At 44.5% G+C, this 23,446-nt stretch overlaps 1 long non-coding RNA gene across 1 annotated transcript in view; it reads right to left on the bottom strand.

The window, feature by feature from the left end:
• Positions 1–23,446, bottom strand: part of LOC128781615 (uncharacterized) — a 48,711-nt gene that overhangs the window by 21,107 nt on the left and 4,158 nt on the right. The gene's annotated exons all lie outside the window — the stretch shown is intronic.

Genomic DNA, 23,446 nt, shown 5'->3' on the forward strand with positions numbered 1-23,446 from the left:
AGACACTAATAATTTAGACTTTGCTACCTCTAAATACCTTAATCAGCTCAATTCCTTTCTGGGGAGCCAGTTGACAATTTAGAGCATTATTGTCTTGAGTTAATAAACATGCAAACAAAAGTGAGGGAAGACCTTGGAGATGTACCCTTACCTTATGGGAGAATGTTGTTCACAGATGGGTCCTCCAGAGCGATTGCTGGAAAAAGAGTTTCTGGGTATGCAGTAATAGAAGGTAAAGACATGGGAGTCTTAGAAAAAGGAAAGCTGTCTCCAAATTGGTCAGCCCAGTGCTGCGAGGTCTATGCACTGAAAAGGGGACTAGATCTGCTGGAGAAAGATCATGGCACTATTTATACAGATTTCCAATATGCATTTGGCATAGTCCACACCTTAAGATCTGGGAGGAACAGGGATATCTAAATTCTGGGTAAGATCTGGGAGGAACAGGGATATCTAAATTCTAAAGGTAAAAATTTAGTGCACACAGAGCTAATAAAGTTGGTATTAAAATCCTTGCAGAAACCAACAGAAATAGCAATAGTACACATAAAAGGACACCAGAAAAGGGATACCTTTGAAATAAAAGGGAATAAACTTGCTGACCAGATAGCTAAGGAGGCAGCCCTAGAATTAGGGGAACCCATTAAGATTTTTCAAGTTAGAAAAGAAAACCGGATAAAGGGGGGATGAAGTAGGGCCAATATTCAGTGAAAAAGAATGAAAGGCGATACAGGAACTCAAGTTGCACCAAGGGGAATGTGGGGAATGGTTAACCCAAGATGGAAGGAAGTTTCTAAACCAAGCATTAGCATGGAAAGTACTAACAGAAATACATTAATTAACACATTGGGAACTCAAGGACTATGCGACCACTTCCTCAGAGAAAACATTTGTATTGGGGTGTAAAATTTGGCGAGACCAATAACAAAAGGATGTATCATTTGTCAAAAGATCAACCAAAAGGTAATGAGGAAAGTGGAACCCGGAGGAAGAAAATTGGCTTTAAGACCATTTCAAAATACTCAAATAGACTTCACTGAAATGCCTCCAGCACAGGGATATAAACAGGGTCTACTATTGGTAATAGTAGACCGTCTCACTGGGTAGAAGCTTTTCCTACCAAAAAGGAGACTGCAGAAGTGGTCGCAAAGATAATCCTGGAAGATATCCTTCCTCAGTATGGTTTAGTTAACACTGTCGATTCTGATAGAGGACCTCGCTTCGCTGCTCAGGCCTTACAGCAGGTAATCAAAGCTTTGGGAATGAAATGGAGGCTACATACTCCATGGCACCCCCAGAGCTCAGGCAGAGTTGAAAGGATGAATAAAACTCTCAAAAATGTATTAACAAAGTTAATAGCTGAAACCAAATTAAATTGGCTCAAGTGCTTACCTTTAGCTCTGCTACACATTAGAACAAGACCCCGAGCAGATACAGGGGTCTCCCTTTATGAGATGATGTTTGGGCTTCCCTTTTTACTATCCCCCTACAGTACTGGAAATTATTTAGATGGAGAAGAAGCTACCTCGAAATATTTAGAAGTCATTGGAAAAACATTAGAGGGTCTTAGGAAAAAAGGATATATACCTCAAACCTCTCCCCACAATACAAATGTGCATGGTATTCACCCAGGGGATTGGATACTAATTAAATCATGGAATAATATCCCTCTAACACCTAAATTTGAAGGTCCCTTTCAGGTGCTGCTGACCACACACACCACGGTACAGACCCTAGAAAAGGGCTGGACACATATCACTTGAGTCAAAGGGCCGGTAACACCTCCTGACGAAGGACCCAACTCCCTCGCACCATCCGCAGGACCAGTAGAAAGAACCCCATCCACCAACTCACAGGAGTGGACAGTAATCCAGAACCCAAAGGACCTAAAAGTAATTCTCAGGAAAAAGCCAGGAACTGGTAAAGACTGAAAACAGAGCTAAGGAGTGTGCTTTATAAGTTGCTATAAGCCAGTTGTAACTAACCTTGTGAATGTTAAGAATTGTTCTAAGTGTTAAAGAGTTAAAATTGTTCTCAGTTAAGAAGTTATAAGTGTTAGAGTTAAAATCCCCCATATAGAAAATCAGTAAGAATTCTCCTGCTGAGTCTTCCTAAAAAGGGTGATAAAAATTAGCAAATAGAGAGTGAAACAGCCAGGGTGGAGAGACTCTACTGAATCTCTAGGGAGACCTCGGCTCCAAGAGGCAAGACTGGGGGGTGTCAGCATGGAAGCAATGGCCCCTACCAGACTCTTGGGAAAGCTAATGCTACTGCTACTGATAAGCAGTACCCTCAGCAGAGAGGGGAACCCCTGCACTAAATGTTATCCCATTTATGGTGGGGAAGACCTGAGGTCCCTATTCAGAGTCCACACTAATATAAATACAAGCTGTTTTAATCACTCTCAATTAATTACCTGTCAAGAGGACGGGAGAGTTTATTGGACCACCAGAAATACAGCCTCTTATAGGCAGCGCCTGCTTGGGGAGTGCCCAGTAGGAGAATCCTGGTTCTGTTTCGAGCACGAAGGGCTAAAAGACTTAATAAACTAAAAAACAATTGATGTGGAAGAAAGACGATTCTGACATCCCCTTAGGGAAAAATCTATTCATAGATTTGGTCAAAAAGATTAGTAAAGAGTTAAACTTGACTGAATGTTGGATTTGTGGAAGCACCCAAATAACAGAAATTTGGCCTTGGGAGGGGATTGGTTTAAGTCCACTACAAATTCTGAGATGGAAACAGACAAAACCAGAATATGAACTTTTGGCATCTAGGGGGAGGGAAAAATGGGATTTAAAATCAAAGGTAATAGGTGAAGAATGCATACTGAGAGCAGGGAGGAGATGCAACACCCCTGTAGGGAAAATGGCATGTAAAAGGTATTCATTAATAAAGAATTTGGAGACCAAATGGGTCCCAAGGGAGCCCAATACATACTGGGCTGTCGGGAAAACAGAAAAGGGATGCATATATCAACGAAGGATATATAAGCTTCATAAATGCACAGAAAAAGGAATAAACCCCTTCTGGGGAATTAGAGAACTATCAAAGTTTTGGGAATTCCCGGCTGAAATCAGAGATGGGTTCTGGCAAGTTCCAGAGTATCTATTCTGGATCTGAGGGGACACAGCATATACGAGACTTCCAGGGGACTGGGCAGGGAGTTGCAGCATAGGAGTCATTAAACCAGCCTTTTTCCTGCTACCTAAGAAATCAGGAGCACACCTAGGAGTCCCAGTATATGATGACTTCAGAAAAGATAATAGAAAGAAAAGAGACCTAATTGATATGGGAGGTACACAAGTATTGAAAAGTAAAATGTGGACTCCAGAGGAAATTATCTGAACTTATGGGCCATCTACCTGGACTCAGGACGGATCCCGGGGATACTGTACCCCCATTTATATGTTGAATAGGATAATCAGGCTCCAAGCAGTGCTTGAAAAAGTGTCCAATCAAACAGCAGTAGCATTTGAACATACAAGTAACCAATTGTTCCAAACAAGAATGGTAATTTACCAACTTAGATTGGCAGTAGATTACCTATTGGCACATGAAGGAGGAATATGCGGGAAATTCAACTCCTCTGAGTGGTGCTTGGAGATTGATGACAAAAGTGTGGTGATTATCTCAAGGAAATTCGAAAATTGGCTTATGTGGGAAATCAAGAATGGACACCTTTAATAAACAGTAACTGGTGGGATTAATTCTGGTCCTTTAAAGGAACATGGTGGAAAAAGGCTGTGTTTATAACCGTTTGTTCAATAACTGGATTGTTGTTTCTACCCTGTGTGTTCCCCTGTTTAGTTTGAATACTAACACCCACAGTGCAAGCAAGCATACAGCTTCCCAAGGCAGTTAACCAGAAGCAAACAAAGATTATGTTGATGGAAAGCCAGAAGCAGAAACATGAACATGCCAAAGAAATATACAATAAATACCAAAGACTTAGGAAATTTTATTTCCAGGAGCCAGAAACAGCAAATTGATGCAGGCATCGACCCAATCAAAGAAATAGAGGAGAGAGTTGTTATGAGCAAGTTCAGTATGGTTAGAGCTGTTAATGCACTTATAGTTGTGATAAGCTAATTACATTAATAAATGTTAAACCCTTGTTGTACCCCCCACTGTTAATTCCCTTACATACACCCTTGTTATATTCCCCCACTGTTAACCCCCTCACACACACCCTGGTCGTACCCCCTTTACCTGAACCCTTATTGAATCCCTCGGGTACTGCCTCTGCTGCTTCCAAAATGGCGGCCGGAAACAGTCCCGGGAATATGCAAATTCAGCAAAGCTCAAGAAAACCCAACCAAAGACCCTAGAAACAACAAGACAACCTAAAATTTGGAAAACTAAGTGACTGGACCTACTGGGGAGAAGTCACTCTACCTCACCAACAGGGTTTTGGAGGTCACTACCACCTCAGTGTAACTGGACTAGAATGAGGGCCCTAGCTGATGAGCCAGAAGCTGTCTTCCTGGGCATGCCTGTGAGGATGGAATCCCCAGTTCTGCTGTGAAGCAAAATTGTTCACCTCCTCCTCTGCGTCACCAAAGGCAGCAGTGGTGGTGTGCGCGACCCCTCAGGCCCCCACCCAGAGCTGATCACTTAATAAAGGCCTTAAGGAGCTGGTCTCCTGGCCCATTTATCTTGCTTTTTGCACAATAAAACCTTATCTACCTCATGTGGGCTATGCAGTGATGATTAATTAATGTTAATGAAGTGCATTCAGATCATCCAATTCAAGGACATACATAATTGCAAAATATTAATTACTGTTTACTTATTATCATGAAGCCAATAGCAAACCCAGCTGCTTATCTTTCTCAGCCATGACTCAGAAGGAGGATGATGGCTGATGAAGATAAAGGTACAGAGTCCAGTTAATCCTGTACAGTGCCACACGTGTATGTCTGTGTGTGTGTTTGTGTGTGAATGTGCAAAGGCACCTGACACAGCAGCAACCAGGCCAAAGCAGGCCATACTCGTGACAAAGTCATGCAATCTGAAACTCCAGGGAGGTGAGCCTTGCCAAAGACTCAGATGGGAAAACGAATGTCCAGCAATGATTCACGTGTTTGAAAATGATGCTCATGAGAGACCATGTGTCACAGAGAATTAGAAGAGTAAAAACTGTAATGAGTTACTGTCAATGACTAAAAAAATTACTGTGCTTGAAAACCTCATTGTCAAAGATCCCAAACCCTGCTTGAGGGGCAAAAAAGAAAGAGATAGGGAGAACAATATCCAGGAATGGAGAGCTTGGCAGACAAATGGAGAGGAAGTTGAGTTTAATGTTTTGTCATACTTTGTCAAACCCTTGGCAGGGTGATAGAAATGAGTTTTGGATTGAGCTTTGAATGAGCTGGTGGTCAGAAAACTGGAGCAGGATGGGTATTCCATGAACAAGAGCCACATAGGTGATATCCTCTGGTTAACAGCTATGGGCTGACCATGTTGATGAAGCAAAAGGGGTTCATTCTATTGGAAAAGCTACTATTGCAGCTAACCTCCAGTAGAGAGGTTCAGGAAGGACCCTGCAGAATGGTGAGGGGCACTGAGTTTGGTGCAGCTTGCTGAAGTCTCAGAGGAGGGGTGAAGAGTTCACACTGCTGGATCTAGGGGAGCTTTTTTTTGCAAGGAGCAGTGGAGAAGAGAGGAGGGACATGGACATGGAGGAACACAGAAGTTTTGGGAAAATGAGAGCAGAGGTTGGGTTGGGGAAATCCATGCCGTGGATGATGAACAACTTAGCATTAAAAAGTTTTTCAGGCATTTATAGATGTCTTCAAATTACCATCTGACTTCAGAGGACCTACCAAATCCCTTAAGCATTCTAGTATCCTTAAACATCTCAAATTGCAGCCTAGCATTTCCATTGACATGCAAAACTGTTTTCTCTGTGAGTGCTTGAAAGAGTGACTTGAAAGCCCGGCTGTGTGTCCTGCTTAGCCACTTGCAGAGCGTCAGGAGCCTCTGGGCCACGGTGACTTTCTCTGCAGGTGAGTTCAGAGCCAGGTGTGTCCACTGTCAGCAACCAGAACAGCTCTACCACTCACACACCCATGGAAATACACACACTGGATACACTCCCCTAAGTAGTTCCTTAGAACTACAAGAATGGTTATGAGCTACAGAAGCAGGATCCGCAAGTCTAAGCACATTTGCTTTCAGGGGCCTTTAGTTAAATAAGTGACTATGACACACAAGTCCAAGGAGGTTATGCAAATTTATGCTGCTCAGTGAGGTGAAAGATGGGGTAGCTGATGTGCCATGGGACAAGAGGCAGAGCAGGAATGTGTATTGGTCAATGGCAGCAGTCAGCAGCTCCCTTCACATGGAGAAATAATCAGCAGGACAGAGTTGGCTTATGCCCAAAGTCCATGGGGTCCTCAAGCTGTTCCCTCTCTGCCACCCAGAGCCCAAAATAAACAAGCCTAATCTAAAATGTGCAGTGATGCAACATCCTCTGCGTGCTGTAGAGCAAAGCCAGAGGACTCCCTAGAACCCACATTTTGGGGTCTGGAGGTGGTAATGCACCAGTCCTATATTTCGGCCACCATTCACCAGGGTAGAGAACCATTCTGAAAGCAGCCATCAAACATTTTTGCTGCTGACTTGTGACTTCTGCCTAATTCCCCAAGAGAGGTGTACAGCAAGCAGCTTCCATCATAAAATCACTGCTGTTCTCTGAGACACAATGACATAATGACTGTTCCCCTCCAATCCTGGTGTCATGATCTAGCTCCTGATTATATCCTCATCTGGAATAAAGAGGTCTAGCCTAAGAAAATGCACTTAAGCTTCAGGGTGTCTTTGAGATATGATCAGTCTGGAAGGCCTAAGTCTGATGGGGAAGTCTCCTCCTTATACTGCAGATGAAAGTTCAGAGCAGTCCGAGTGCTTGCCCAAAGCTACTCAGAGAGTCAGGAGCCCAAATGTCTTTTGTCTGACACCTGAGCCACCACACTGTTAGCTCTGAGTGTATTATGCCCATTCTCCTCTTCATTAATTGCTTCCCAACAACTCCTGGCTGTGGTGGAGTCAATTTGTGCAGCCTGAACATCACAACATGTCCTGCTGATTCCTGAGTGCTCCTGGGAGCATTCCTTGCTCTTGGTCACAGCCTTGCTTTTGGGAGCAATATCCCTCCTTATTGCTTTCAATCATCCCTTTGAGATTCTGCTAAGGCTCTTGCACTGTCAGGCTCTTGCACTTCAACCATTCAGAGAGAACAAATAAGTTAAATATAGACTTGTTTTTCAGAAGAATGATTTTACAGCCCTTTCTGTTCCCATCCCTCAAGCTCCTGGAACCATGTATTTCCAAAAGATCTCCAACAACCAGCTTTTAAACCCTTAAAAACCATAACTGGGCCTAGATCTACAAAAATGAACCACATTTACTGGGTTGCCTTCTTACAAAAAGCAGATTCTTATCTTTGTGATAAGTGCACTTAACATCTTTGACTAAAAATTTTAGTCTTAAAAGGCAGATTTTATTACCGCAGCCTCTTGACAGAGCTGTTCCATAGCCATGAATTAATGTGGGTTATGTCCACATTGTAACACTAGCTTGATCATCAGACTTAAACCAACAGATTTAATGGCTTCAGAATAAATAGGACTAAACTGCTAACCAGAAATAAATTGATTAAAAGGCAGGTGTTATGCCTCACTCTAGACCTGGATTCTGATTGTATGCTGTCTCTTCTGCCTGGAGGTCCTATGAGGAGACACACCAGTAGCCATAAACACTATTGACTTCAGGGTGTTGAACTTGAGGTTATGTCAGGGATCTTTAAAGGCAGGAACTTTCCTGGTCCCTGATGAAGGGAGAGTCAAAAAGCATATTTTAAACATCCAATCTGTCTTTTATTGTCCAAGAAGAAGCATAAATAAATAAATTATGAGTAACAGCTTCTTCCTGTTTTTGCATCTTTAGCTAAAGGGAGGTAGATTTCCATCTGAGCAACTCCACCCCGTCTGCATCTATTGTCTTATTTGTCCTGGCTCCCACACTCACTAATTTTACACTCTCTCACACTTTCTGCAGCATTGTATTTCCTTCCTTGGCCCTCTGTGTGTGGAACAACTGACCTTTCTTCATGGCAGAGAAACCGAATACCCCAGCTGCCCTTGCAAGGGCACCCACCAGAATAAAGGTGTCACTTGTGCTAGATTCAGTCCTAACAGGGGACATGCTTTTACCATTTCTCTGTTCCCCAACACAGATCTGCTCATGTGGGCAGACCAGACCTAGACACATTTTATCTAAAGACATCTGCAAACTGTCCTAGACTCCTTCATAAGCTGGAATCTTGCAAAAATCTGAAGCCCTGACAGGGAGCTCTGCTCTAGTTGGTTTCATGACACAGTGAAAGTTGTAAGGCAGATGCATACCACAATGAGGAAAAGAGAAGGGAAATGAAAGAGGACTTGTGAAGGTGAAGCCACTTAGCCCTCGTCTTCCACCATCTATCAGACCCCACAACTTGCTCCTCTCTGAGATTCCTACTGACTCTAATCAAGACTTCACATTGGAAAATGCCCTTGTGTCAGAAGGGACAGGACTGACAGCTGCCCTCGGGGCACCAGGTAGAAACACTCCCTTGTGTTCTGCAGGTTGGAGGAGGCCAGAGCAGAAAAGAAAATGTGTGGAGGTTTTTGTCCCAGTTCAAACTCCAGCAGCTCTTCCCACCACACTTGTACTGCTGGATCCTGTGTGGCAGTAATGGAATAAGAACAGTGGTTTCCAAAAAGATTTGAAACGTGGATCATAGGTTTCAACAAAAGGAATAATCAGCAAACATAGGGAATTCTCCTTAGGGAAAAAAATCTAAATCAGTAATGCAAGTGCAAGAGAGCCTATGTGCTACCAGAGGATATTGTGGATGTGTTTACTCATCACAAGAGACCAATTAGTTCATAGGAAGGCATTGCTGCCAATCAACTAATGTAATAATTGACTATATGCAAAAGACTAATTCATTTCAAATGCGATAAAAAGAGTTTGCTTAACCTAGCCATGAAGGTGTTTAAACTCACCCATTTAATTTCATAATCAGGACAGGCTCAAACAGAAGAAGCGAGTCAGTTACTATGTTTCATCTGACAGGTAATAATTTCTTATGATGTGTTGACTTAATTCTCTTGCAATCACATGAACATGCCCTTAATTAAGTACACAAAGGCAATCTGTCCTGACGAGCAGGGGAGAGAGGAAATACAGTGAGAGATGACAGTGACAGCATCAGACACAGGCTGGTAACCTGGGAATCAGAAAGGAATTTTATAACAAATTGAAATGCTATCCTATGAGGAACAATGATCATGACAGTAAGGCCTGGAAAGACAAGGATAAACTCAGGCTGAAAAACCTGTAAGGGTTAGAAACTAGTGAGATATATGAGGGGCTCTACAGAAAATGTTAAATGTTCTTGAATTACACTGGAAGTAAGTGGAAGATGAAGAAATGAAGATCTTCTCTCAGAAGGAAATGAGAACACACAGCAAGTGATCCTGTGTGCATGAGGAGGAGTGTGGCCAATGGTCAGGGGCGTTGATGCTTCCCTCCACTATGGCATGGTGAGGCCACATGTCAAGTGCTTTGTTCACTTCTGGGCTTCACTTAAAGAAAGACATGGAAGTACTGGAGAGAATCCAGTGAAGGGCTACAAAGATGGTGAGGGGACTGAGGCACCTCTCTTCTTATGAGGAATGGCTGAGGGGGCTGGACCTGTTTAGCCTGAAGAAGATGTTTACATCTCTCAGTATTTACAAATACCTTAAGGACAGCTAAAGGTGTCAGAGGATGAGGCCAGGCCCTTTCCAGTGGTGGGGTGAGTGTGTGACTGAGTGAAAGCTGGTACATCCCATACCATGCTCCAGGTGTAGGAAGAGGTTAAACTGGGACATATTACCAACAACAGAAAATGTTAAGAAGGGCTGGGACAAGGGTCCAGAATGGAATAAATACAGGTTGGAGCCCAGTGGGCAGAATTTAATAAACCAGGGGTACTTAAGGAAACAGTCAGAGACACTTCAAACCCATTAGTAATTATCTTTGAGAACTCTTGGCATTCCCATAGGACAAGTGAAGGGTAAACACAACATCTATCTTTAAAATGCAGGCCCAGGAGGACACTGGGAATCCCAGCTCAGTCAAGCCACCTTCTGTGCTGGGAAGGACCCATGCTTTCCCTGTTGACTGATCCATTTGTAAGTGCTGGGAACATAATGAGGTGATTGGTGCAGGTAAGATGGTTTGTTGAGGAGAAAACACATCAAAACAAACCTGCTTCCTGGCAGATCATCTTGTGGTCTGGGAGGAGGTGGGAGATGAGGTACCACTCTTGTCATTCTCTAGCATGAAATCATAATACAAAATCAGCAGAGTACAGCTGCAGTTCTGGTTAAAAGTAATTGTTATTGGAAACTTTCTTCTGCAAAGTGTGCTCTCAAGTACAGGAACATCTCAGAAGGATGCACAGAGGGGCCAGGCTTGGGCATCATTTTGGTCTGTACTTTTACTGATTCTAAGGCAGAAAAAAAGGAGACTTACAGTAAGTCTGGGAGGGCTCCAGAAAACAGGCTCAGGTAGAATGCAAATTACTTTATTAAAAAAACTAAAAGTCTGTAGTGCCATGGGGAAAAAAGGTGGCTATCATGTGGTTAGTAAGGACAGGAGAGCCAGAAGTAGGTCATGAGAAGTAATTATTTTGCTTTTTCCATTGCTGATAGAGCTGGAGCTGGAATCCAGCATCCAACTGCCCTTACAAACCAGAGGGAGTCAGAACAGGAGAAGGGTTGGAGGTTTCCAGAGGAGAGTTTTGGTGTGAGTTCAATGTGTCTGGGGCACAGCTCCCAGCTGAAAGAAACTCAGCATGAAGACCACAAGCAGTGCACACAGCAGGGACCTGGGGGCAGAGCTGGGCAGCCACGTAAGCCTAAGAGAATGAGAGTCTTGCAGGAATCACCACAGTGCTGGTCCCAGGATTTGTGGAGTCCCAGTTCCAGCAAGTGCGGGTAAGACTGATCCCCTTTCCTAAGCCCACCCCAAGGTTTCATGCTCACATTCTTTGGGGTCTTTGCAAGCTTAGGGGAAAACAGCACTGTGTGTACAAGGCCTTTGCTTAGCTTTTCCCCACACAAACCTGGACTTCAGGGTGTCCTCCAGCCAGTATCCATCGATAGCATGAGCCTTTCTCCCTGTGCTTGGGCAAAATAAACCCAAGGAGTGGGAGGCACTGGCTGGAAACAGAAAGAGAACAGCAGGGGCTGGTGGAAAATCCACAGGAGCAAGACAAGTAGGGTAAAGGTGAACCTTCTCAGTCCAGTTCCCTGACTAATGCCCTGGGTGGCACAAGGCAGGTGAGTCAGCAAGGAGGGAGCAGCACTCCTCTGCTCGAGCTAACCACAGGGTCCCTGGCCCCCTTGCCCCTCTAGTTCTGCTGCCAAACCCTGCTGGACACTCAGGATAGCTTGCTTGAAGGTATTTACCCCCTCCCCAGCACAGTGTCACCTCACCTTGTTCTCAGTCACTGCGCACCTAAGGGACCCCATCGACTCATGACATGAAAGCATTATTCATCAGCAGCTGGGAGAAAGGGAAGTTGAGGTTTACTTTCACAGGGAATTAATTTTTTTTTTGCTCCATTCCCTGCCCCGGGGGGTGTCTCTGAGCTGGCAGTGAGTATGATAAGCCAGGACCATCACAAAGGAATCACTCTTCCTAAATCTGAAGGATGCTTTCCCAGGTTAGCAATGCTCACCAGTCATGTTGGGCTGCTGCCGCAATAGTTTGAAGGGATTCAGGTGGGCATGCAAGCAAAGAATGGATTCACACCAACATTTAGGGTCAAGCCTAGTGTCATCTGTCCACAACTTGAGCCATGTGAGTCACCCACCACTTCTCCACTTCTCTTACACAGCCTGCCCCCAAGATGCTCCCCCACATCACTTACTGGTACAGCAGGGTCCTTTGGAGATGGGTTCATCTTTCAGCAAAACCCTCTTGGCTGCAACAGGGCACTCAGCACAGAGCTGTACAGTTTGCTCTGCCCCTGCTCATGAGGTGGAAGCAGTCAGTACCTCATCTCCATTACTCCTCACTCTTCCCCCAGTGTGCAAGCAGAGCTAGAGCGGGACATCTGCACCACAGCTCCCTGCACCTGAATTTGGACCTTCCTTCCTCATATTGCCTAAAAGTAGATGGGGTTTTTTTGTTAAACTGGAAGAGAAAAATTGTCCCAACCCACCCATTTAGCATGGATGCTGGAATCTCTCCCAGGTATTGAGCTAATCAGATGCCCCCTAACTTTTTTCCTGTTCCCCTTGCCCAGACCAACATCTCTCTCCATGTCCTGCACAGGGGCAGGACTTGGTGCTGCCAGCCCCAGAGTCCCCAGCAAACTGCTAATCACACACGGACACACAGACACACTCCATCAACACACCCAAACCCACACTCAGCCCTCTCAATTCCTCCTGCACAGAGACCCCTCCACTTCTCACACTTCCCAGGGGAGCCCACAGCACCTTGTCTCCAGCTCATTCCTACAGAGAGTGGCTCAGTGAAGTTCCCTGAGAATTCCCACCTCCATTGCACTGGGTCCACCAGGCCTGACACTCCCTGGGTCTCTGGTGCTAACACCTGGTGCTCTGGCTGATTCTCTTGAGACCAGTCTGTGCCCAGCTCAGAGGTACACACATGCTTGGGCACTGCTGGGAAAGGGTTAAAACCCCAGCCCTTGGATGTTGGAGGGGAATTTTGGAAACCACAAGGAATTCAAGCTGCTTTGTAGCAGGGTGTACAAGGAAACCCAGAGAACCACAGGCAGTTTGCTGTGTGGTTTAGGAAACTCTCAGCTAATTGCCACCTCCCGTCTGAGGTGGTGCTGGACTGTGTTGTAATTTAGATGTAAAACAAGATCAAGACATTCACCTGAACTCGATCAAGCCAGAAAATAGAATTTACATACAACTTATAAACCTGCTTTACAGAGGAGGTTGTAAAACCAGAGACCCTCTGGTCCAAAAGGCAAGGAAACAATGTCTTCTTATGGGAAAGCAACTCCTACGCATACAAGACATCAGATTTAGTGTAGACCCAACACACATGAGGAAAGCAAGGTTTGTGAGGTATTTATGTTATTCAATGAGAAATTATTGTGCAAGAAATACTATATATCTTGTTGGCTGGGAGCAAAGATGTAGGAGGGTGTTATTAGAGCCATTAGGGATGTTAGATATGTCATAAAAACACAAGCCTACATTCTGCTTGAGAAAGATGCTGGTTTGAGAAATATGCTGCTTAGAGAAAGACAGCAGTGTAAGTAGAGACAAAAGGCACTGTAGACTTTGTGAAGTATGAAAAATTTGTTGCTACAGAGTCACTTTCTACCCCACAAACATCTCAAGCTGATAGGTGTCTCAAAAGGTTTCTGTGGATGTTGGTTATCTTTCTGATTCAAGACTCTTTCTGATTCAAGGTTATTCCTTCATTGATTGTGATAACAAGCCTCTTTGAAGAAGTTTCGTGTGGATTTTCTTCACCTTAAACAAACCTTTGTGTAATTAATCCTTCACTTCTTTTTTGTATAAATCTGGGAAAGTTTATGTTTAATATAACAAACTCCCATATTGTTAGCATGGCAACTCACAAAATAGAGAGTATTTGCAAGAATCAGGAAATATTTGTTTGGCACACATAGACAAGCTCCTTAGGAAATTCAGGAAGACCAGAAGGATATGAGGAAGAAAAAGATAGTGGGATTTTTAAAAATAAATTGTCAAGACTTATTTCAAGGATTAATATAATTAAAAACATCTTTCATGCTGGAGGACTTTTATGCACATAGCAGAGTTTGTCCAGGTTATTTGGAACAAAATTTTTGTTTCTGCAAGACCCTGAATAACCTAAAATGGCATCTCACAGGTTGAAATTCATTCCGATAATTTCTCTACTTTAAAACAGGAGAAGCAAAAATAGTCTTTCCAAAAAGAGAAATCTTCCCAAATCTATAAGCTGAAAATTTCAACAAATGAACTCCACAAGAACACTGACTCATTGCAAGGGCACAGAGGCAACACAAACAGCCTGCTTCAGATCCAGACAAGTATAAAATAATTGCACTTTCTTTCTTATTTGGGTCTTTGTAAAGAAGTGATCATAAAAAAACCTCTGAACTGAACATGTAAATGTGTCCTCTATCCTCATCTCTCAGCACTCATCACACCCTCTCTGTAAACAACTTCAGCAAGACAAATAACTGAAATAAAAGAGTTTATCACGTGGCACGATTGCCAGACTCAGCAAAGTTTGAGCAAAATGACATATCAGAGGCTTCTGTGTTCTGGGTGAGGCAAAGCATTTAAAACACTACCCACAAATCAGACTGTCACCTACATAGATGTTAATGGGCTTTTTAAACATTCTCATTAATTCAGCATATCCCTGTTAATCTCACAATTGGGACATTTTCCTCAAGATGAAACACAAACAAAATTACAATGAGAAAGAAACCCAGTAGGATTTGGTTGTGCTTTAGCTAGCTACTGAGGTCTCAAGACAAGTCTTTAGATGACTTATTCTGAATAATAGGCTTAGAGGATTTATTTGATTTCATAGAGCTTATTGATATCACCTGTGCTTGTCCATTCAGCCTCTGAGTTTTATCCTGGACATGCCCATAAGGATTCTCCAACAAGGGAATGGTGAAGCCTCCTATCTACTGCTGATACTTGCAGCTATTCTACTAATTTGGGCAAAAGGGTGAGCCCACTTAGAGCTGTAATCCCTGCAAGGCCTTTCTGCAAAGGGGTTGACGATAACATGAAACACACTTCATTATCTGCTTACTTTAACATCCTAAAAAATACCTTTGTCCCAAAAAACCCTGGGCAAAAACATGCAGGAAACCTGCTGGAGTGGAAAGCCCATCTCCACAAACCACAGTTAAAAGACAGTATGTTAGGAAAACAAGGCAGTACATGTCAGTGGCCTGAGTGGTGCCCACGCTGAGGTGAGATGCTGGAAGCTAAAGTGGGTCAATGAGTTGTTGCATTCCAGAGACAATGGCTGCCCCACTTCTAAACCGTGCCCTGAATTACCAAAGCCTTCTGGCACATCAGTCCAGGGTTTCAGAGACAAGAAAATTTTAAAACTGAAAATGAGCTGCAATTAATGGAACTGGAATAGAACCAAAATAGCAAGACAAAATAAAGCCCCTGCCCTTGCACTGAAATTACAGAGAACCTGGATCCACCCAGGTGAAGTGCAAATATCTCACCTCAACTGGATCATCCTCATTAAATCCCTGTCCTCAAAACACTTCCCAACTCCATAATCATTTCCACTCTTTCTTCTACCTTTCAGTGAGACCTCTCAGAAGCATGGCCTCTCTAAAAAAAGTACCCATACTGCAAGGCTTTATCCAGTTCCCAAACATACTCTGTGATTTTGTGATTCAGTGATCTCTCCTTGCTAGCAAATAGAAGAGGTATTATAGTGAGTAACTGCGGCTTTTGCTTTCTTCAAGCCACTGCAAGTATTTTTAGAGGAATCAGATCCTTGTCAAACAACAGCAGTAGCATCACAGCCAAGCTTCCTGGAATTACCTTTTGTCTTGCTACTACCAGGTAAAATTCAAGATAGTGCAGATTAGCAGAGAGGTGGATGACATTCGGGATGTTTGTCAGCATTGTGAAAAGTTAGGATCAAATCTGAGGCCACTGTATTTGCCTCCCAGAATCAACGTGCCAGGTTTGTGATGCAGAATCATAGAAAAATGGAGCTGGGGATGTCTGCCTAGCAATTCATAGATACCTGAGGCTGGATTAGTGGATTAGTATTGCTCAATATACTTTTACTAATCCAGAAAAGGAAGTGAGCAGTTAGGTGACAACTCGATCATCGCTCACACCCTTCTTAACTGTGTTTATAAATATATTAAATAGCAATGCCCATAAATTAACACTAGTTAGTTACACAATTGTAGAGAACTGGGATGCAGAGTGACCTGGAGAGAGCCAAGAAGGGGTCAACCCTAACCTTGTGATTACAGACAGATGTTTATCTAGCCTGTTCTTTGAGATTCCCATGCTGGGAATAGCAAGCCTACCCAGATCACACATTCCAGCCCCTAGAGATCCCACTATCCCTAGGACTTCCTCCATTGTAATTGCTACAATGCATTCTCCTAACTTCCTACCTCCACAACCAAGAGAACAGGTTCTTCCTTCTATTTTATGCATTTAAAATTTGGCATTAGTGCCAAGGGGCCATTAGGGCCCCTTTCTCTCTTCTCTATGAAACAGGAGTGGTTCATTGTCTCTCACTTCAGTGTTGGGCCCTAAGTTCTTTTGCATGGACTAAAGCATATAGAAACTTGCTTTTCTTATTCACCTTTTCAAGACCATGTACAAATATACCAGAAGACAATAGGTCACAGTCTGGAAAACCCCTGCTCCAGACCCTGGTCCCAGCCATGGATCATGCTCCCTAGCCCTCCAGTCACTTTTGTTGTATTCTTCTGAACCCTCTCCCACTGGTACACAACCTTCCCAAAGGGCAGTGCCCAGAACTGGTCATATTACTGCCATGTAGGCATGATTCACACTAAAAATCATTGAAACTATTTCATGCGTCCTACAAACAATGCCATTGTTTATACATCCCAGGGATTATTAAATTTTCCTTTCTTTTTTTGCAACACCATGACTCTGTTGACTTATGGTCAGCTGATAACTGCTCCAGCCACCTGCAAAGCCCTTTCTGTAGAGCTGCTGCCTACCCAGATGACTGCCTCTCCCTTGTTTGTACAAAGGACTATTCCTGCATCCACACCAAAAATCTGTGCCATCCTTCTTGAAATATATCCCTTCTCTCTCGTCAGAGCTGACAAATACAGTGAGCAAAGAGCTGATGGGGTTTGGCACGTCACAGTGAGCAAGGAGGGACAGCATGTGGTCTGTAACACTGGGAAAAAAACTTCATATTGCAAACTGAAAAATAAAATATTTTAATTATTCAAAAGAGGCTTAGTTCAACCTCTCTGCTGAGAGACCTGACCACCACAGTAGTCAACTCACTGGCAACATCTGTTCCACCAGTGATCAGCCATATTGTTCATTTTTTAATCAAAAATCTCTGCTTCCAACCAAGAACTTCTCCCAACTCTTTCTGGTTCCTTGTTGATCTTCTGCAAGACGCAGCCCAAACAGCACATCTCTCAAAACAGTCTGGACAAAATGAGGGTGGGATTGCAATGCTAGCCCACACAGCTCTGGTTACCGTGGGTGAACAAGAAAGTTCAGGCAGGGATTCCCAGAACCAAAAGTGAAAACTGTGGTTTCCCCTGTTCCAGAACCATACCCAGCACAAGCTGCCTCCCCACAAAAGCCTCTCCCTGACACAAAACCCGCTTGCACATCACATTTCATGTGTGGAGGAAAGCAAACCTGTGAGCTCCCAGCAAGGTAGAGCTTTAACATCTACCTGAGGTTTTACACCTCAGGTGTAAAAAATAGGTTGTGGCATCTCTCAAACAACAGTGACCAGGAAACCCATCAGAGTGCTCCTGGCCTTTCATATGCACCTTTGCCAAAGCTGAAATTCAAAGCGAAATAGCAGCAAGGAACAGGAGGATGGATGAAAGGGAAGTCAAGAGTTTTCTATAATATGTATGCTTTTACTTTTTTTTTATCAAAAGGATAAAGTCTGGAGGGCTTTGACTTCATAACTTTACTTTGAAATGCCCCATGGGCCAGAGGTGTGTGAGGTGTCTCATATAGGGTGGCCTTACAGACCCTGCTCCCCGGGGGGGGGCAGGACACCCCACCTCTACAGGCGGTGAGGATAAGCCAAGAAGATCCATGAAGGATCTGGTAATGCCCATCTCATATAAATTGTCTTCTTTAATTTATGTTCATGCTAAAGAAAATTTTAACAGGCATCAAGCACCTCAGGTAGTTCAGATCACAGATGAAGACAAAGAAAGGGTCCATCAGGTTTTCTGCATATCTCCCTCCCTTAGTATCAGGATCTCCTAATCACTAATCACTCCTAATCACCCTTACTAATTAGACTTCAACTGACAAGATGAGAGAGTTGAGGCTGTTCAGTGTGGAGAAGACTCTGAGGAGACCTTCCAGTACCTAGAGGGGCTTCAAGAGAGCTGGAGAGGGATTTTTAACAAGGACATGGATAAATAAGATAAGGAGGAAGGGATATAAACTGACAGATGGCAGGTTTAGATTAGATATTTGGAATTCTTGTCTGTGAGAGTGGTTGGGAAGTGACACAGATTGCCCAGATAAGCTGTGAATTCTCCATCCCTATAAGTGTTCAAGGCCAGGCTAGGTGGGATGACATTAGCTGGTTCACTGATGGCAGCAGTGTTGATATTAATCACTTGAATTTCTGTATCAGGTGGACCTTTGAGCAACCTGGTCTAGTGAAAGATATCCCTCTAAAGTCTCTTCCAACCCAAACCATTATATGATTCTATGACTGAGGAGTGAGTGCTTTAGCACCCAAGAGTCCTACAGCCTTCCCTGCTGTAGTTTATTGTGCAGGACACTGCTCACACACCCGGCACTGCAGTCAGCCTCCCAGCTCACACACAGCCAGGTATCAGGTTCTCTTGCCATTGCGAAATACTTGTAGTTTAAAGTACACAAAAGAATGTAAAATCCTGAGTTTTTCCACAAGCACAGCTTCTGTAGCATGAAAGAGCATGGCAAGGGCCCCAGGGCTCAGTGAGCCCCGCCTCACCAGGCTGTGCAAATCATGCCAGGCCAGAGCCATGCTTGCACCACATCCCTGGCAATCTCAGCAAGAACAACCCAACCTCTCCCATAACAGGAGGGGAGGAAGGCTGGAGAGGGTTGATGAGAGTACCTGTAAGGCCCTGGGATGCCACATCACCCCTGCTTGACCATCCCCTGGGAGAACTCGTGCACTGGCCACACAATGAGCTAGCAGTGACAGTGAGCCAGAGAGGGCCCCACAGTTATTTTTCTTTCTTTTGGCATCGCCAGAGGTTGTTTCCAGCCCATTAGCTGTCTATCACTGCCTAGGTGTGGATGATTCCACTCCTGGGGCATAGATGAGGCCTCATTGATGGATTAACCACCTCAATAGGCAACATGAATGGCAGGCATGATTTGTGCGCTCAGCTGCCAGGAGGAATTGGATTTTAATCTCATGCTAATATGGATCATATCCTCAGCTCACAGCCTGAATCACATCCTCATCTCACATTCCTGACCCACCTTCTAGCACAATCCAGCCTCATTGGCAAGGAAATGGTGAGGGCTATTTCAAGAACATCGGGTACAGCAAAGGGGGAGCTGTGCCTGAGAGTCCCATTATAACTGCTGGGACATGGGTGCAGCTAAGCCCCCTTTAAACCTGGCCCACAGAAGGAAATTCTTAACCCCTGCCTTCTTTCTTTTTAAGGAGTTTGGAGAGAGCTTTCTGGAGATAGATACGGACAAAGAGCCACCAACCACAGCTGCATGCATTTGCTTTTCCTGGCCCCCTAAAAACACACTCCCCCAGAAACAGCAAACCCATCCACATAACAGGAATCAGGTCTGGTCCTTGATTTGGTGAGTGCCCTGCAAATAAATTACATAAGAAATCTCTGATTACATAAAGTGCATTGCACAATGCATTATATAAAACTCAGGTCATGGCTTAATCAACCAGCACTCAGCTCTCTTACATCAAAAAAAAAAATTAATCTGAGGAGCAGCAAGGAAGGAGGAGGAAGAGGAGGCTGCTCTCCATCTCTTAAGGAGGCATCTGGCATGCACATGGCACACATGCCAACTGAGCACACCTCCATCCCCAAGCCAGCCCAAAGGAGCAGCTTCCAGCCAAACTCTAGCTTTTGGCTCAAAGGCCACCTGGAGGGTATCTGAACAGGGCAGGAGATTTATGCATCCCTCAGAAAACAGACCCATAATCACAACCACCTCACCATTAATCTTGTCTGGCTCTAATGGGATTGCCCAGAGGCACAGGGTGTCTATCAACCACTGTAATGCACCTTGGAGGAGAGAAATGAGAAACTCCTCATGAATGCATTGCTCAAAAAGGCCTGGTTTTCTTTTCTGACACTTCTTGATTTCAAATCAGCAGGAAATAGCCAAGGGAAATGTTTCAATGTTGACAGTGATAGAGGAAGTTTCACAGCAGCAGATAGAATCCAAAACAAACTGGGAATTCTGTGCTGAATCTGGTGTTAGAGGTGCCCTTAAGATACATAACAGAAGCCAAAGGTCCCACTTCTCTGCCCTAATATACAGGTTTTTCATAAAAAAGAATTTGGGTCTCATAGTTTTAAAGCCCAAGAGTGACATTAAATTAGTCACAGGATTTCCAATCAATCCATCACAAGGCTGGCAGGTGGGACCTGCTCCTTCTCTTGGAAAACTTTGCTCTTAGAGAACCCTGAGGCTACCTGTGGCTTTAATACAGCTCTTTCAATCAGTTTCAACAGGTCTTATACAGGATTTTGAGCATGCAAGCACTTCAGGGTAAGAAATAGCTGCAAAACTTCCCACCATGTCTTGCAGAATCAGATCGAATCAGCAGGGGCGTCAGTGAAAATCATTTTAACTACTGCAGGTTTCAGTGATAATAGCATCCATTAAATAGGAAAAGCAATAAATCTATAGGGAACATAAGCTGAAAATAAATGGTGAGGTTTCAGCCATGCTTGGAAGTAGCATGGAATGACCCAGAGGCAAAGAGGTGCTGGGAACTGCTTGGTCCATTGTTCCAGACAGGCAGAGAACTTTTGTGTACTAGCAGAGAGGCAGAAAGCTGCAAGAAGAGAAAGGTCCTCTTTGATGGTTGATTTTGCAGCTGGGCTGTTTCATGGAAGGTGAAATTCTGAAAGGAGAGATGGGGATGCAGGAAACAGCAAGGGCAGTGCAGAGAAATCCTCACGGGATATTTCTGAGCCTTGGAGGCAGATGGTTTCTAATAGCTCTTCCCATGAGAATAACCATAAAGGAACCTAAGAGGAGATAGGATTTTGTGTTCTGTCCTTTTTCCCTTTGGTCACAGGAGCACCACCTGTCACCAGGGGATACAAGAGGTGGGCCAATTGGATGACATACAGAGATAGGGGTTTAACACCTCCCTGGCACTTCCCAACACAGCTGTCAGCACATTTAGGGGGAAAAAAGCAACAAAACAAACCAGAATCTTGACACGTGCAGTAAAATCCAAAGGGAAATCATGAGAGGCAAGAAGAGAGCCAGAGCACATTCCCTGTGACCAGCCGTTCCCAGGGAAGGAATTCCCACCATGTCTTCTGCAGAAAAGAATGAGTCAAGGAGAAGTTACCACTGACACGACAGGGCATGCAGGTGTGCACAGGGAGACAGCTTTCCTCCTTTGGTGATGGCAGTGGGGAGCATTACTCAGGAGAGCTTTCTTGCAGCCAAGATCTCCACAGGTGAGATCAAACAGATCTTCAGGAGTCAAGGATTCTGCAGACAGATCAACATACTGAAGCCTGGATGTGGCATTCGGAGAAATTCAAACACTTAGAGCCTGCCTGTGCTCAAAAACCACGGCAATAGCAATGGGTTTGGGTTGGAGGAAGAGGATAGGGAGTTACTCCTAGCTACTCGTTCCACCTCTCCTCCTTTTCTTCCAAAAATGGTGTTATCTAGGGGTTATTCAGTACACAAAGGCTCTCTGTGCCAAGGCTAGATTTCTGAGTCACTAGATGAAAAGCAAACCTATGCTACCGAGGAGATAATGCCTGTAATGCAAGAGTGAAAGGGCTCTTACACAAGGCACTAGGTCCCTGATGATCACTGTCCCACACCTGGCCAAAAGCTGTGGGCTTTAGTGCTCACGTAAAATTCCCTGGGTAGACACAAGATGGGCTGCTCAGGCTGGCTACACCTCCTGTTTGTCCAGTTGTGAAACTGGTTCTGCAGCGTGATCAGGGAAACCTGGCCCCAGCAATGCCTGCACCAAATCCTCCCTTTGTGTGAAACAGCATTGAATAGGTGCCTCCAGTCAGGCTTTCTCCAAAGTGTCTCTGCCACCCACATCTCTGTCCCACACAAACTGTGTGTTCAGGGGATCCCAAATAATCCCCAGCACAAACAGACTTTGCACTGTGGCCTGGGGAGATATTCACTCACAGAGTTCTCAGTAAGATCAGGCTTTGCAGCTTGTATTAACACAAAGGTCCCATCAAAGCCAAGTGAAAGAAAACAGAATTTGACTACAAGGTATCCTAGTTGGTTCTGGCAACCTTTAGCTACGGTCAGGCAGTCCAGAATCACGTTTGATGCACAGGCTGATGGCTCACAGGGCTTTTTGTCACTGTGGGTTGTAGCACAGGATTGCTCTGATGCAAAAGGGAGGTGAGATCCTCTGGCTGCAGAGCAGCCCTCCGTGGGCCATGCAGCACCAAGGAATTACCAGGTCAGGGAATGGATGGGGATGAATACACTTTGCACCAAAGAATGAGGCTCAGAGAAGAACTCTGCTTAATCTCAAACCATGTGCCAAAGCCAAGTCACAGAAAACACTAATAGCATGTTCCTGTCCAAGAAACAGCTGTGTTGGTACAAGGTAGGCACTGCACAGTTAGGGTTCCTGGCAGCACACTGGTCCATCAGGCAAACGCTCAAAGTTTTGTCAGGCCTCAGATCCAGTGCAGGGGAGTCAGCACTGACCTTCTTCAGCCTGTGGTCTTCACCCAGCGACCAGGGGACTCCATACTCAAATCCCTTCTCTCCCCCAAGAAATGAGACACAGAACTGAAGTGATCGACCCCCAGGCTAACAGCCCCTGCGAGTGTCAGAGAGACACAGGTGAGATATCCATATCTCCCCTTCGGAAACCTCCCTCACTTTGCACAAAATAATCTGAAAGAGAACACACAGATCACTTCCACCGAGGGCATGGCAGAGGGCTTTCAGCAGGAGAGCTGGCAAGAGCCCTTCACCTCAGTGCCTTCTCACTTAAGCATGCATGAAAGGCTTGTGTTCTGGCCTCTGTAGTGGGAAGGGAGCCAGACCTGGATCTCCTGAAACCTCAGGACAGGACAGAGAGGTGAAAAGGTAGAAAATAGGAAGATAGCTGGGAAAGGAAGCCAGCAGTAAGCACACAGACCAGGACTACATACCTTCTCCTGGCTGGAACAAAAAGAGATAGAAATTGTGGGTATTTGGTTTAAAGAGCTGTATTCTCAGCCTGCAGTATTTTGGGAAGGTGAAGGATTCTTCTGCTGTGCAGTGTACAGAGTCCAGGACAGTTAATACCTTGTTTCTACGTGGCAAAGTCCACTGGGGTTAGAGGTGCTGTCCCACAGCAGTTCCCTTCCCCAGGCATCCCAAGGGAGCACCATCACCTGCATGTGACCAGATGCATCCCAGAAGCCACACAGTAA

The sequence above is a fragment of the Vidua chalybeata genome, chromosome Z, assembly GCF_026979565.1.
Source record: "Vidua chalybeata isolate OUT-0048 chromosome Z, bVidCha1 merged haplotype, whole genome shotgun sequence".
NCBI lineage: Eukaryota > Metazoa > Chordata > Aves > Passeriformes > Viduidae > Vidua > Vidua chalybeata.